This window comes from Ylistrum balloti, unplaced genomic scaffold (genome assembly GCF_031769215.1).
Source record: "Ylistrum balloti isolate Yb309-2 unplaced genomic scaffold, AGI_CSIRO_Ybal_v1 Utg370094, whole genome shotgun sequence".
Classification (NCBI taxonomy): domain Eukaryota; kingdom Metazoa; phylum Mollusca; class Bivalvia; order Pectinida; family Pectinidae; genus Ylistrum; species Ylistrum balloti.
Window position 1 is genome coordinate 1 of NW_026782124.1, and position 14,852 is coordinate 14,852.

Genomic DNA, 14,852 nt, shown 5'->3' on the forward strand with positions numbered 1-14,852 from the left:
AGCTGGATATTGTTCAATTTATTACATCCAGTTGACAACCATTTACAAACCTGTTTCTCCTCTTTCTTTTTCAGGATATCTAGTTTTTTCTGATGTTCTTTAGCAAGCCTTTCTTCCTGTTCGCGCTTGTTGGACATCATTTCTTCATAGAAAGATTTTCCAGGAGGACGATTGTGTTGGTGGAGGTACTGTTGAACAGTCTGGGCCAATTCAAGTAACATCACCTGACACAAAAACATCACAAGAAACATAAGAGATTTTCATTTATCAGTTGGTTATGCTTGAGTATGCATATAGTTTTCTTTCCTGCGTCAACAGAGTAATGTCTATTGGTCTTTTTTAATATAATAGTCCAGAAGATTATTAATGTTCAATTCCTTCCAACACAAGGATATATCAAGGTGACACAACTTACTTCTCCTTTCAAGCTGTTGGCTAATTTGTCCACTTCTCTCTTCAGTTCATCTAGTTCCTTATTAGAGAGCCCTTTAGAATTCTCAAATACAATGTCTGGAACCCTGCAAAAATGTTTTTGCATGGAAACACATATTTGTGAGAGAATATGTAGTTATTTCAATCAAATTCAATTATTTTTGTTAAAAACAAAATGTGAAAATGCGAAGTTTTCATTTGATTTCATAAGCTTCAAATCATATAGCAACCAAAAAACGAAAATGTTCCAAAATGACATAAATCTTTCATTTGACCATCTTCTAGTGGTAAACATTTTTCAAGACATTAGTATGATAAAGAAATTTTGAAGATATTTTTTTCATGATTGAAAAAGAGGAGGTCTCTGTGCTTTATTGTATGCAATTTTCACACAAATAGAAAGTTTTTCCAAGATCCATAAACCAGCTGAAATAAATATTTCAGGTCCTAAAAATCCAGGAAAGTGGTCAAGTCAGAATTCACAAATTTGAAACCTACGATTGTGATGACAATTCACGCAACATTTAGTTGAAATCTACCCAAGACTAAAGAAGCATGCTTCATCAGCCAAGCTAGAGAAACCACATTTAAGACTGAGTAAAAGTCGCATTGATCAATTCCTTTTACAGATGTATGATACATACTCTTCTGGATATCTGGTTGGACATTTGACCACCATGTCCAGTCTGGCGTAGACCTCTCCATGGGTTCCACAACTCTGTTGAGGAGACAGCTTGAGTCTCAATTTCACAGCCTGCTTCACCTGGGAAATCAGAGACAATCGACAATGTGTTCATCTCATACACTGGTCTATGACTGTATTTTTAAACATATAAAACCCATTGAAATTAACTGTTACTAAATTGACTTTTGTGAAAACTGTGAACTTGTATCTACATTTGATTTGAAATCCATCGTAACATTATTTTAATATGTTTTTATCTGTCGCTTGTTTCGGTATCTATACCTAGACACACTGACGTTTCGTGTCTTGTTTGTCAAGCGCAAGACGTATCGAACAGTACTTAATTTACAGTCATTATTCTACTGAATGGAAAACAAAAACATGTTCCGTAGTATATGATTATCAAATAACGATCTTAATTAAATAGGGCGGAGAAGCTAGTTGGTATGAACTCACTTTCCATGCATCTCGGGTTCGAAGATCTTCCACATCATCCATGAAAATTGCTTGCAGAACCTGCAATTCATCTTCTTGTCGTTCGCTGAAGTCATCTTCCATTATTTCGTGCACAGTCAACTGTTAATTGACGTCATTATATCACAGCTATGATATTTTCTTCCACAAACACTCTCAAATTGATGCTTTCTCCTTCATTTTTTACGTGTCACATTTTTTATGAGTATATTCAAAACTTTTCAAAACATTTGCCGGAAGTAAGTACGTATGTTTACACATTCAGAAAAAGAGATTTCCCAACCCGTTGATTGGTCGAAATAATGCAATGGAAAGCAAAGCATACACTGATCGAATGCAAACTAATATTGATTTAAATCAATATGATGTTTGACTCTTATTTTAAATGTAAGAAATGTGTAGTGTTTATATATAGCTGATGAAGCACATATATCATATATTTATATATGCCGTGAACATTTGATACAAAATCACTTACACTAACCAGTGGAGGTCATAATTCAATTATATTGGGCTTTGGTAATGTGAGTTGCATATATAAAATGAAATGATGTGATTTTACTTCTGTGTGTGTAATCAACATTTATAAATTTATACGGGTGTATACTGAACAGTAGACGTCGTAGCAAAATTTTCTTTTCGACTTTTTTTACTTATATTATAACATTACATTTAACAATATGTCTGTTAATAAAGAGAGGTATATATCACACGCGTCATATACGTCTCTGGTTAATATAATTATTTCATTTTATCTTTCAATTTCATTTCAACACGACGTAGATTTGTTTACCATTATCAAATACTGTACAGCTAGCGTTGACTTGTTATATATCACTTCATTTCGGAATGAGAGCGATATTCCATAAATTTACATTGATCCGTATTTGCTGAACACGCAATATTAATATTAGTCATCCATGACTAGTCTGTCAAGTACACGAAAATAAATTTAAAAAAACAATAACCGTATATATCTTCATACATTCACGATTATATTATCACGTGATTTTTCACCACACCACGAGCGGATGCACGTGGTCAGATTCCAACATTGTTTTGTTTGTAATGTACAGATCCTTCTCACGTTCAACATAACTACAACAGATTACCTCTGTTTGAAGATGGTCATTTTTAGACATATTTGAAATGTTTGGATGTTTGTATTCCATTTATCTGGGTTTTTTAAATCCCGTTTATCACTTTGAAAGCGTGCGGACATTACTGATGACCGCAGAAAATTGAGACGCTTAAGTGCATATTGCGGTTCTACTTATTTGGCTTGTATGTGTATTGAAAAGTCTGTGCCTTCAATTTCGGAGTTTTCCCAACAGATACAGAGTACACCTTAGTGTGACTCCGAACAAAAGCTTACTATATTTGCTAACAATGCTGTTTCAGCCTATTCAAATCATTTAAAGCGCATTCCTACGAGATTCTTAAATAATTGTTTTAAATAAATATTTCAGTTTCAGAATTTATTCATTGTGATTTTAACTTTTCTTTTTAATATTTAAGAATATACATTTGTATAGTTGTAAATTTTCAATTTTATAGCTGATTAAACATTAAACTCACCTTTCTAAATTCTTATATAAAAAATCTTTCTTTTTTTTTAATTTGTTTAGTGATTTCGAAAAATCCACAATAACTGATAGAAACGTCTGACATTTCGGATGTAATGTTAAAGCGGTAAGATAATTTGATATAAAGGTTAAATTTATTGTTGACTAAATGCAGATTTTCTGGCAAACATACCGTTCAACCTAATATTTGAAGTATGAATCACTTAAATCAGAATCGAGACGGTGAAACCTTTATTTAATTGAATACTACAAACGGATGTCACACTGACTGCATTGTATAAGACTCTCTTGTAGTGTATATGACTGTATACTGGTGATGAAATGTAGGCAAGTCGAATTCCGGAACATATGCCCGTCTCCGGGTCCTTTATGAGTATTAGGTGACACCTGTGAAAATTTGTAAAAACTTCCGGTGAAAAATAAAATGGAGCACGTGGTTAAATGTGATGTGTGCTGGTCTTCACTACAATTTTAATTACTTTAAATACAAACATTACATGGTGGAGAATCCTTCAGGGATCCCGGTGAATCATCAAGCGGTAAATTCCCGTCCATTTGCATGAACGTTATCTACGAAAGGTGTTTTATCGAACATTAACTATCATGAATACCAGTTTACTGTTGCACGATATCACTGTACCACCAAGTCCCACACTTATCCCACCGAATCGGAATGATATGCAAGCAGACTGTGAACCCCAATTTAATACTAATCATCCCCAGGTTGAGGACACAGCTCGCAAAACTGAAAGCACCGATCGCGAGGGGAGCATTCATTATCCCCCACCACTTGTACAGCCAGCCCCTGTGATACTTGTCCCTGCAATGTCATCAGAAAAAGTTTCGTTACGAAAGTTCAGCGGGTACAGTCACGAAGATGCAGACAAGTTCCTATCGGAATTCGACAGTTATATAACTTTCAGTGGTCTACATTTAGACCCCTCCCCGGCCAGAAAAGTGGCTGCGTTTCATATACATTTAAATGGACCAGCTCTCACATGGTTCCACTCACTTGGCTCTAATCAAAAACAGGATTGGGCTACTTTAGAGACAGTTTTCCGTAAACAATACCTGGTGAAAGATCATCTTGACCCTACAATAATGGCAGAATCGGCTGCATTCCATAAACTGTGTTTACATCCAGGTCAACCATTAGAGGATTACCATGGACAGATTGTTGAGAAAGGCCGTAGACTAGACAAGCCTGAGAGAGACTTAATTTACCAATTTATTGAAGGCCTTCCTCCAGCATTGGCATTTTTCGTCCGAGCTGGTATGTGTCACACTCTTACAGAAGCCTTGCACTCAGCACAGTGTGGAGCAGCAGCTGGGTATAGAACTCAATCATTTCCAGGAGGGCCGGGTCTCCCCTCCCACCCACCCATAGACCCACAGGCATATGTGGCTGCTGTTAAACAAACACCAGATTTTAAAAAGGACAGTTGTATACAAGATCTGAAGGAACAGGTAAAGAACTTGACCATTGTTGTTGACAACCTTCAACGTCATATTACCAGTTCTTCACCACAAGTAATGAGTCATTCCCATGATAATGGACATGGATCAAGGACACTGATCTGCTATCGTTGTAAAGGTCAAGGTCATCGTAAGAGAGATTGTCTGTGGACAGGTCAAGGTGACCCTGTGTGTGAATTGCAATGCCAGCTTTGTGGACAGTATGGCCACCCTGCAATACACTGTCAACGATTTCCAGCAGCAGATACCTCCAAACCCCCTCCAGCTTTGTCTCCAGGAATACCCTATGTTCAGAACATTCAGCATGGACCCTATACACATTATCCACTTTCTAACAATGCCCAGGGAAACGGGATAACCCCGGGGAGCATATATCGCGGCCTCTCGGGAGGATGGTAAACAAAAACAGACACCGTAGCCCACCACCATTGAGGATGTCAGTGACTGAAAATAGTAGTTCGACTGGTCAGGAGTCTGAAAGCGATAATATTGACACTGCCGATACATGTATTGATACAGATAGTGATACAGACACTAAGAATAACAAATTTATGTTTATGCCAATTACTTTTGTACACCAGCGGATAGCTGCTTTACTTGACACAGGCTGTAGCATAAATGTTATGTCTGATTCATTTTATCATTCTTTGCCCAAATCTTGTAAATCTACAATGGATGATTCCAGTGCTTGTAATGTGTTACTTGCTGATTCTAAACAAGTCCATGTTTTGGGTACAGCTAGTGTCATGGCACACTTACCCCATGGTCCATGTAGATTTAAAGTGCATATCATGCGTCAAACTTCACACCCTCTCATTCTTGGGTCTGCATTTATGGCTGCTCACAAAATTGTACTAGATTTCAGCTCAGGTCAATTTGGTACAAAAAGGTTAAAGGTGAAGTGTAAACAAGAGTTTATTGTAAATCCATTGTCAGAATGTGTGGTATTGGGTAAATTACCAAAAGGTTCAGTAATGGGGACACAGGGATTGTGTACAGCCAGCAAGCAGACAGAGAAAGTTGGGTTGCTTATAGCTAGATCTGTGACCACCGTTCATAATTCTAGATTGGTTCCTGTTAAAATTCTCAACCCATGTTCAACCCCAGTAGTCATCAGAAAGAACACTGTTTTAGCAAATTTTGACCTACTTGATGGTTCATTTCAAGTGATACCTGTGGACGACAGTCACACACCATATTGTTGTAATATTAATTATGAAAGTAAAACAGAGAGTGATAGAAAAACAGCTATTCAAAATGATGGCCAGATAATCACTGATAGTAGAATTGATAGTCCAGATGTTAGTCAGACATTGTATGATAGTAGGATTACTAGTCATGCAGTTAGTGAAAGTAGAATTGATAGTCCAGATGTTAGTCAGACATTGAATGATAGTAAGACTACTAGTCACACAGTTAGTGATAGTAATATTGATAGTCAGGCAGTGAGTGATAGTAGGACTGATATTCAGATTGTGAGTGATGGTACAATTGATAGTAAAATGGTCAATGATAGTCAAGCTAGTCGAAGTGACATTTGTAGTACTACCAAACCAGACAAAGATTTTCAGAAATTTGTTTCATATTTTGATTTTAATACTGATGTTTTATCACCTCAACAGAGAGTTGAGTTACAAGAGTGTATTTATAGTCATAGAAATGTTTTTGTAACTGAAGAAAATCCTTCATTGGGTTATACTAATGTTGTTAAGCATTGTATACATTTGTCCCCAAATTTTGTTTCAAAACATCATCAGCCGTACCGCCTGTCGCCAGACAAGAGAGAGGTATTGCGTTCCCAGTTGGAGGAACTTCTTAAACAAGGTGTTATCTCCCCTGTCAGCATTGACGAAGACATTCCTATTTCAAGCCCCATCGTTTTAGTATCAAAGAAGAAGCCTCCTGGAAAAGGAATCAACACATCACCATTATCCTCATACCGATTCTGCTGCGATTTCCGTTATCTCAACTCCCAAACACAGCCTTTCCGCTATACCATACCCAACATACAGGAGCTCACAGAGTCATTTGTTAACAGTTCTCCTAATTACATCACATCCATTGATATGAGCTCTGGGTTTTTCCAGATGGGCATCACTGAGGAATCATCAAAATACACCGCTTTCAATACGTGCTTTGGGACCTTTAAGTTTTTACGCCTACCCATGGGACTTTGTACAGCCCCCAACAGCTTTCAATTATTGATGGATACTGTTTTGAGAGGTCTTACTTTCAAGTCTGTGCTTTGTTATTTGGATGACGTTCTCATTTGTTCCCCTACCTTTAAGGAACATTTGAAGGACCTGGATGATGTTTTCTCACGGCTAGCCCAGGCTGGTTTAAAATTGAATCCAAAAAAGTGTTCCTTCGCCAGACCTCGGTGTACCTTTCTCGGTCACGAAATTTCGAAGGACGGCATTCGACCTCCAGTGGATAAAGTTGATGTTATTCGTCAATATCCAGTTCCTACATCTCAGAAGCAACTACGTAGAGCTATAGGCCTATTTAACTGGTTTCGGAAATTCATCCCAAATTTTAGCAGTGTAGCTCATCCTTTGAATCAGCTTCTCAAGAAAGATTCTAGGTTTGTATGGACTTCCGTACACACAGATGCTTTTGACAAACTGAAATCTCTTCTGTTAAATTCAGAGGCATTAGCTTTTCCAAATTACGACTTAGAGTTTCGGCTTGCTGTCGATACGTCCAGCAAAGGTATTGGGTATATGTTATATCAGATACACCAGGATGGTACTCATCGTGTTGTGCGGTTTGGGTCTAAAGGATTAAACAGGCACCAAGAAAGTTACGGTCCTACAAAATTGGAACTGCTTGGACTAGTATACAGTGTTTTGGACAACGTCACCTACCTCCGCGGCCGACACTTTACAGTGGAATGTGATCATCAGGCGCTCCAGCCTCTTTTCCAGAAACAGCTAAAAGGTGCTATCTACGAGAGATGGATTGCTATTCTTCAGGAGTTTACCTTCAACATTGTGTACAAACCTGCAGCTAAGATGGTTGTTCCTGATGCCTATTCACGTTGCCACCCATTCCCATTAGTAGGCACTATGGATTCGAGTCCAGCAGAAGATGACCTGAACTTTCCCTTTGTTGATGATACCACCCCTAAACCAATTACGTTACCTTCTGGCCAAACACTTGCATCACTACTACAGGGAGAAAAGACAGATGCTCAAGTGAATAATGTCACAGTGTTACCTTCTACCATTCAGTTGGACCCTAACAAGGATTACGATGCTGATACTGAGGATAATGTATTTTCAAACGTCAAACTCACACATCGTCGAAGGAAGATCGTTTCCCGGAAATATTTATCGCAGACGTTTAAGGCCAAAGTGTTAGACACATCGGTTGAAAATGCTAAGCCCATTTATGACAGTTCCGAATCTTGTACCCGACAAGATACATTATGCATTGTCAGGCAACATCCGGATCTTGCCTCTTGTTCCAGCAATGTGTCTGATCAAGAACATGTTCCTAGAGACAATTCTACACTGGACTTACAACAGTACACTGCTAGTGATGAATCTGGTGTTTGTGCAGAAGACAACCCCTATATACAGGACACCGATGTTGCCAAGTCTAGGGATGATTTATCTGACAACCCCTATATACAGGACACCGATGTTGACAAGTCTAGAGATGATTTATCTGACAACCCCTATATACAGGACACCGATGTTGACAAGTCTAGGGATGATTTATCTGACAACCCCTATGTACAGAATACCGATGCTGACAAGTGTAAAAATGATTTACCAGACAACCCTTATATACAGGATACTGCCAGTGATCCGACAGAAAATCCACCATTAGTATCGGATGTTAAACAGGCTGAGTTTTTCAAAGTGACTGATTTTAGTGTTGAGCACATTTCCAGTTTGCAACGAGCCGATCCACACTTTCAGCCTCTTATCACATATTTACTCAGTGGTGACCTTCCCGCGTCGCAGAAAGATGCCCGTCGTATCCTCTTGGAAAGCTCAGATTATGTGCTCATAGACTCATTACTATTCCATTCTCGTGTGGCTAAATCTAAACGAACCAAGAATATGTGTCATTACCAACTGGTACTACCAGAACCGTTGATACCTACTATTCTCCAGTTGTATCATGATTCTACCTTAGTTTGCCACGGTGGAATACAAGACATGTTGGACCGTGTCAGAGAACATTACTATTTCCCAAGACTTTCTGTACTTGTGAGCGACTATGTACGTTCATGTGTTGCGTGCCAACAAAGGAAATTAGGACCTTCAGCTACAAGGAACAGCATTACTGCCTACCCTACCCCTAACAAACCATTCCAGGTTTGGGAAATTGATCTATATGGACCCCTCCCCGTTTCATCATCAGGGAAATCCTACATTTTCACAGCCGTTGACATGTTCTCCAAATACTTATTCACTGTTGCTATTGCTAATTCTGATGCTCTAACTGTTGGAAGTGCTATTTTTCAATTAGTTTCAAATTTTGGCGTCTGTGATACCTTTGTCTCCGATCAGGGATCTGAATTTACCGCTAAAGTTACCAAAGAAATTTGTCGTCTACTGCAAATCCATCAAGACTTCACTCCCAGTTATGTACACCATTGTTTGGGAGCTTGTGAGCGCACACATCGCGTTCTTGCCACCAAACTGACACCTTTCATGAACACTGCCAAAGATAACTGGGAAGAAATATTGCCTGCCATTGTATTTTCAATGAACAGTGCAGTCAACTCAACATCCGGATACTCACCATTTGAGATCATCTTTGGCCAGCGTCCTGCATTTCCTCTCAACCATATCACAGCTACTTTGGACAACATTCCTATCGACATCCATACATATGTTGATATGGTTTGCAAGAAGATGGAGGTCATTCGTACAATTATGCTCGATAATGTCACCAAGTCTCAAACCAGGATGATGGATCAAGCTAATACAAAGGCTCGACCTCTTCAACTCGATGTTGGTGATTATGTGTATCTGTACAAACAACCAACAGGAACAGGACAAAAGCTACAAAACCTTTATAAAGGAGTTTATGTTATTCATGAAAAACTTTCTGAGCACATAGTAATGATTCGTGATCCTCAGACCAACAAGGTTGGATCAAAACCTGTACATGTAGACAGACTAAAATGTGCTTATGTGCGTGCTCCCACCCCAACAGACTATTTCCATATCACATCCACTGTCAAAGTTGACTCTGCCGTCCAAACTGAGGATGTTGTGCTGGATCTTCCTGACAAGCATGAAAGTGACTCGCATCTTTCAACTATTGCGGAATTTTCTTTGGCCGATTCCTCGCACATCAAAGATTCTCAACTTCCTCCTGAGTTTTCAGAATTGGATCAGGGAATGAAATCTGAAACTGTTGACCATTCTGGTCCGCCTGTTGGTGTATTACCACGCGCTCGTCGTGTCATAAAGAAACCTGTACGGTTTCGTGATTCCAGCAATGTGGATCTTTGTTCATCATCATCTTCCTCCAGTGACCATCATTACTACAAGATTAAACGAGTTTTAGCTCAGAGAGGGACTGGACTTGACATAAAATACCTTGTTCACTTCGTTGGAGAGCCCTCGCAAAATGCTCGTTGGGTCCGATTGGCAGATTTGAACCCGGCCGCTATTCGAGCAGTGTCTAAGAAACCACCAAAGGTTGTTCAGTGACATTCGATTTTATGACAATATATAGGATGTGTCTATTAACAATGTTTCATTATTCATTGATATTGAATTTTGATAGGTACTGAATTTTGATATGTGCTACAACTATTTTGATATTGTTACACTAGGATTACCCCTACATTTTATGATGACATGCATACCTTCATTTTCATGAATGGAATATGTGCTTAAGGAATGAATAATTCTTTTTTTTATTTTTTTCCTACCATGTACAAGAATGCATTATCATTTGTGTGTTTTTTTTTCTCTCCACGTAAATTGTCATCGCTACTGAGTTTTTCTAAAGAATTCATCTGATGGCAAATAATGTATGTTTCCACAGAGCTATAATGTTCCTACCAAGATTTCCAAAATTTTTGTATAATTTCTTTATTATATAATCTTAATGCCTTTATAAGCAACATGCAATTTAGATGTCTTGCTAGTATGATCCCACTACAATATTGATTATTTTCAATTTAACATGCTTATGCATTCTACTCAAACATTTAGATGCATTGCATGGGTATCATTTTAGAGTAATAAGTGTTCTTTTGTTTCATGAATGAAGTTTTTTTTGAAAAAAAAAATTAGCATAGTGAACCATTTTGTAATCTTTAATGATGTCATGCTGTTTACAAACTTTTATTGTTCACCGAGAATCCATTGTGATGCATATATAATACTTCAAATCAAATGTTAATCTTTGCATGTGGTAGAGTAGAAGTGGAAATTTCAGAATAAGCTGTTGCTTGGTAGGAGGATGTTTACCATGATGATATAATACAGTATTCTTTATATACCAGTTGTGAGATCAGGCTTGCTTAGTGAATTATACTTCTTGTATACCATTATGATTTATGCCAGAAAATGAATATGACATCAAAGATGTTGAGTAAAGCTGACTAATTGTCCAGGCAGCGTATGTGTGAGAGTATGTATACCTTCAGCGCTGGGGTAATTTTGTAAGTGTTTTGAATGAAATGATGGTTTTGCATAATTTCTCAATTTTCCCCATCTATATCTTGATAACTTAAAACATAGTGAGTGCATTATTTGTACTTTCTACTGGTTTGTAGGATAACCATGCAGCTGTTACAGCTGGTTCCTGCTTATAATTCTTAATGGATACTTGAAGAAATTGTTATCATGCATCAAATGTATTATCTAAGTTGATCTTGTGGTATTTTTCCTATTTTTGCTTCCTCATGTAGATTGTTCATTATTGATTTGAATGATGTTTCTTCTTTCCTGCATTTCATCGCCAGTCATAAAATTTGTATTCCTCAAATTTTTCAGTTGGGGGCGGGATGTAGTGTATATGACTGTATACTGGTGATGAAATGTAGGCAAGTCGAATTCCGGAACATATGCCCGTCTCCGGGTCCTTTATGAGTATTAGGTGACACCTGTGAAAATTTGTAAAAACTTCCGGTGAAAAATAAAATGGAGCACGTGGTTAAATGTGATGTGTGCTGGTCTTCTCTACAATTTTAATTACTTTAAATACAAACATTACACTCTAGATCTAAATTATAAAACCGTCCACACAGAAATACTTATCCTCTAGAACAGCTTTACCAGTTCTAACGTTACCACAATCAGATGAGAGGTATGATAAACAGCCACGGATGTGTCGTTCCCGTCCTATGATTCATTGATTGAAAGTCAAAAAGTTCATTTTCTGATTACGATAAGATATATTATTACATCGTGACTATCATAGTAACATACATTGAACCCCATGTAATACACCATAGAATGATGATATGACGGCATTTTATCATTATTAAACTGATCAACAGTCAAAATAGCGACGTTGAACATATAATGCATATTATATGTCTATATAATATTTGTATACTCTCTCTCTCTCTCTCTCTCTCTCTCTCTCTCACACCCTCACTCACACACACACACACACACACACACATATATATAGGGGGAGGGGGTGGCCGGGGGAGGGGAGAGGAGTGGAAATCTCCATTACATTGAAGTTTTATCAATCATGCTGAATGAAATTGGTTGGAAATGGAAATGTCGTTTTTGGCTTTCAGAGTATTCTAGACACATTTAATGCTTATTTCTAATATGAAAACTGTGATTTTACCTAGTAATAATTTGGTTACTTAGCATGTTTTCTTGTAGGTCTCCAATTCTGTCATAGCTAAACAAAATTGTGTGGATAGAGTTAATTGTAAGCAGGTGTTTATGTTCATCAATGGTCACTAAATATTAATCTAAACTATAGGATATACGTTTTAAAGAATGGAGACAGTCATGGTTCGGAACCAATGGACTCGTTACTATGTTTTACTTCCTGTACAACACTGTTCGTTGCGAACCAAGGGATGCAACTCTGTTAGTTCTAAGTCATCAATATTTTCTCTCTATACGAGTAGCCTCCCTTCTGCTATGATTTTTTTCTAGTTCGAAATTTGATAAAAATTGTTTTGTCTGAAAATGCTTAATTTTTTTAGTACATTCTAATGAAAATAGTTGTTTTAACATTTTCCCGTCAATTCGTTTATTTCATTTCTCTTCTGTCTACTTTGTCAGCGAGGCCTAGGTATCGCTATATCGCGTACGTAGCCTAACACATTATAAGTAACATTTTATAATTAAGTAATGTGTCACAAAGAGAAGGGGGTAACTTTCAATAAAATGTTAATTAACTTTTTTATTTACCTCCGACAAGTTTAGTATTCAATACAAACTTATTCTCGATGTAGGTTAACACATGCATAATGCAGTAACCCTATCTCCGACTCGATTCGGTGACTATTTTTTATTGTTGATCAGACAATCAATAACAATGCCATTCATCATCTTAAATATTTTTTATTGTTTCCTATTAACATATTGTGGAATTTATAATTTGTTTTCTGTTTTGAATCGTTTTATTCTTTAACCAGAGATAATAATATATTCATTTATTCGAGACCACTCTTTGTTTAAAACAAAATAGCCTTTATCTCTACTGCCTGATGTAGTTTAAATATTTTATAGACATTCAAAAACATATATATAGCGTGAATTCATCCTCTTTTTTTCATATTATAACATTAAAACACAACGAGGAAAAATAAACAAAGCATATTTCATTGCCACGAAGTATAGCAATTTAAGTGGGCACGATTTAAAACAAAATATATTAACGCCCTTTCCCCAAACAATATAAAGCACAATGTCACACATCACACAAATATAGAGGTCATATATTTCACAAAAATATAGGTTATATATTTTATGACAGCATTACAACATAATATAGGTTATATTTAATTAAAGCATACATTTTTTCGTGTCCTTTAGATTAAAATTCAGTTCCGTTTTATTGACATTCAGATTCATATTTATAAACTTACCGATGTCGCTTATGTAAGAATTTTTCGCTACGTGCCATTTATTGTGGAATGAAAATATTGAAGTGTGTAAACTTTGAGCGTTCGGATAAACCTGGAATTAAGGAAAGAACTAAAGCGCATTTAGGATTTTGATAGCGGGGTTCTATTTGATTTGTTTGTGTTTGTTCACGTGATCTATCTCTAAATTTAAATTCATTAATCTTTTCTGACTGTCCGTGCCTATTTTGTACTTATGTGTTAACGATGAAGTATATTATGCACTGGTGTGTTAACGCTATGATAATAGTTTGTCCTGTGGCAACCTGACGCCGTCGTTTATTTTGTACTTGTGTCCGCCATGGAATTTACTAAAGGGCCATTTACCGCCAACCATTTTTCTTCTTATTATGTTATAAGATTTTCTGGTACATTTTTTTCGTTTTTGTCTCAAACATTGAACACGCTAGACTAGGATATAAGACATTCTTCGTCGTTTTGTGTCAAGACTGCAATTTCACCATTATGCAACTGAAATCACATTATTTTCTACATGGTTGGAGAAAGGAAACGTGTTACCTTTTATACCAACCGTGATCTAAATGTAGACTTGTGAATTTTTTATCTTTGATTTTCAATGAAGGAAATCTCAGTGAAGACACCAGTAATTTTCTTTTCATTGATACCCGTTATAAAACACTACTTTTTTTTTCAAAAAGACTACTTTAAAGCACCAATGTTTGAGACCTGGTTACTACTAATGATATAAGTGCATGCTTACTACTTCTAGGAAATGAAAATCTGTCCGCAGGAACAAACACTATAATATTTAGAAATGTAAAAAAAAAATAAAATTAAATCAAATCAGATATCAAACGGAGTAAAATGTTAAAACCGATATCAGATTGCCGGCGTTGATTATTCAATACTTCCTTGTTGAAAGATTACGTTTGCTCTATATAACACAGACATTCAGAGAAATCCTAAACTATTTCTTAATCCATGTAAATGGTGGTGTAAATTTTGTGCTAAAAATGTGATTGTGTTTGTTGTTGTAAACTCTGTCCTTGTGTGTTGACGTCGTGGTAAATTTTTCCTTGTGTGTTGACGTTGTGGTATATTTTGTCCTTGTGTGTTGACGTCGTGGTTTATTTGTCCTTGTGTGTTGACGTTGTGG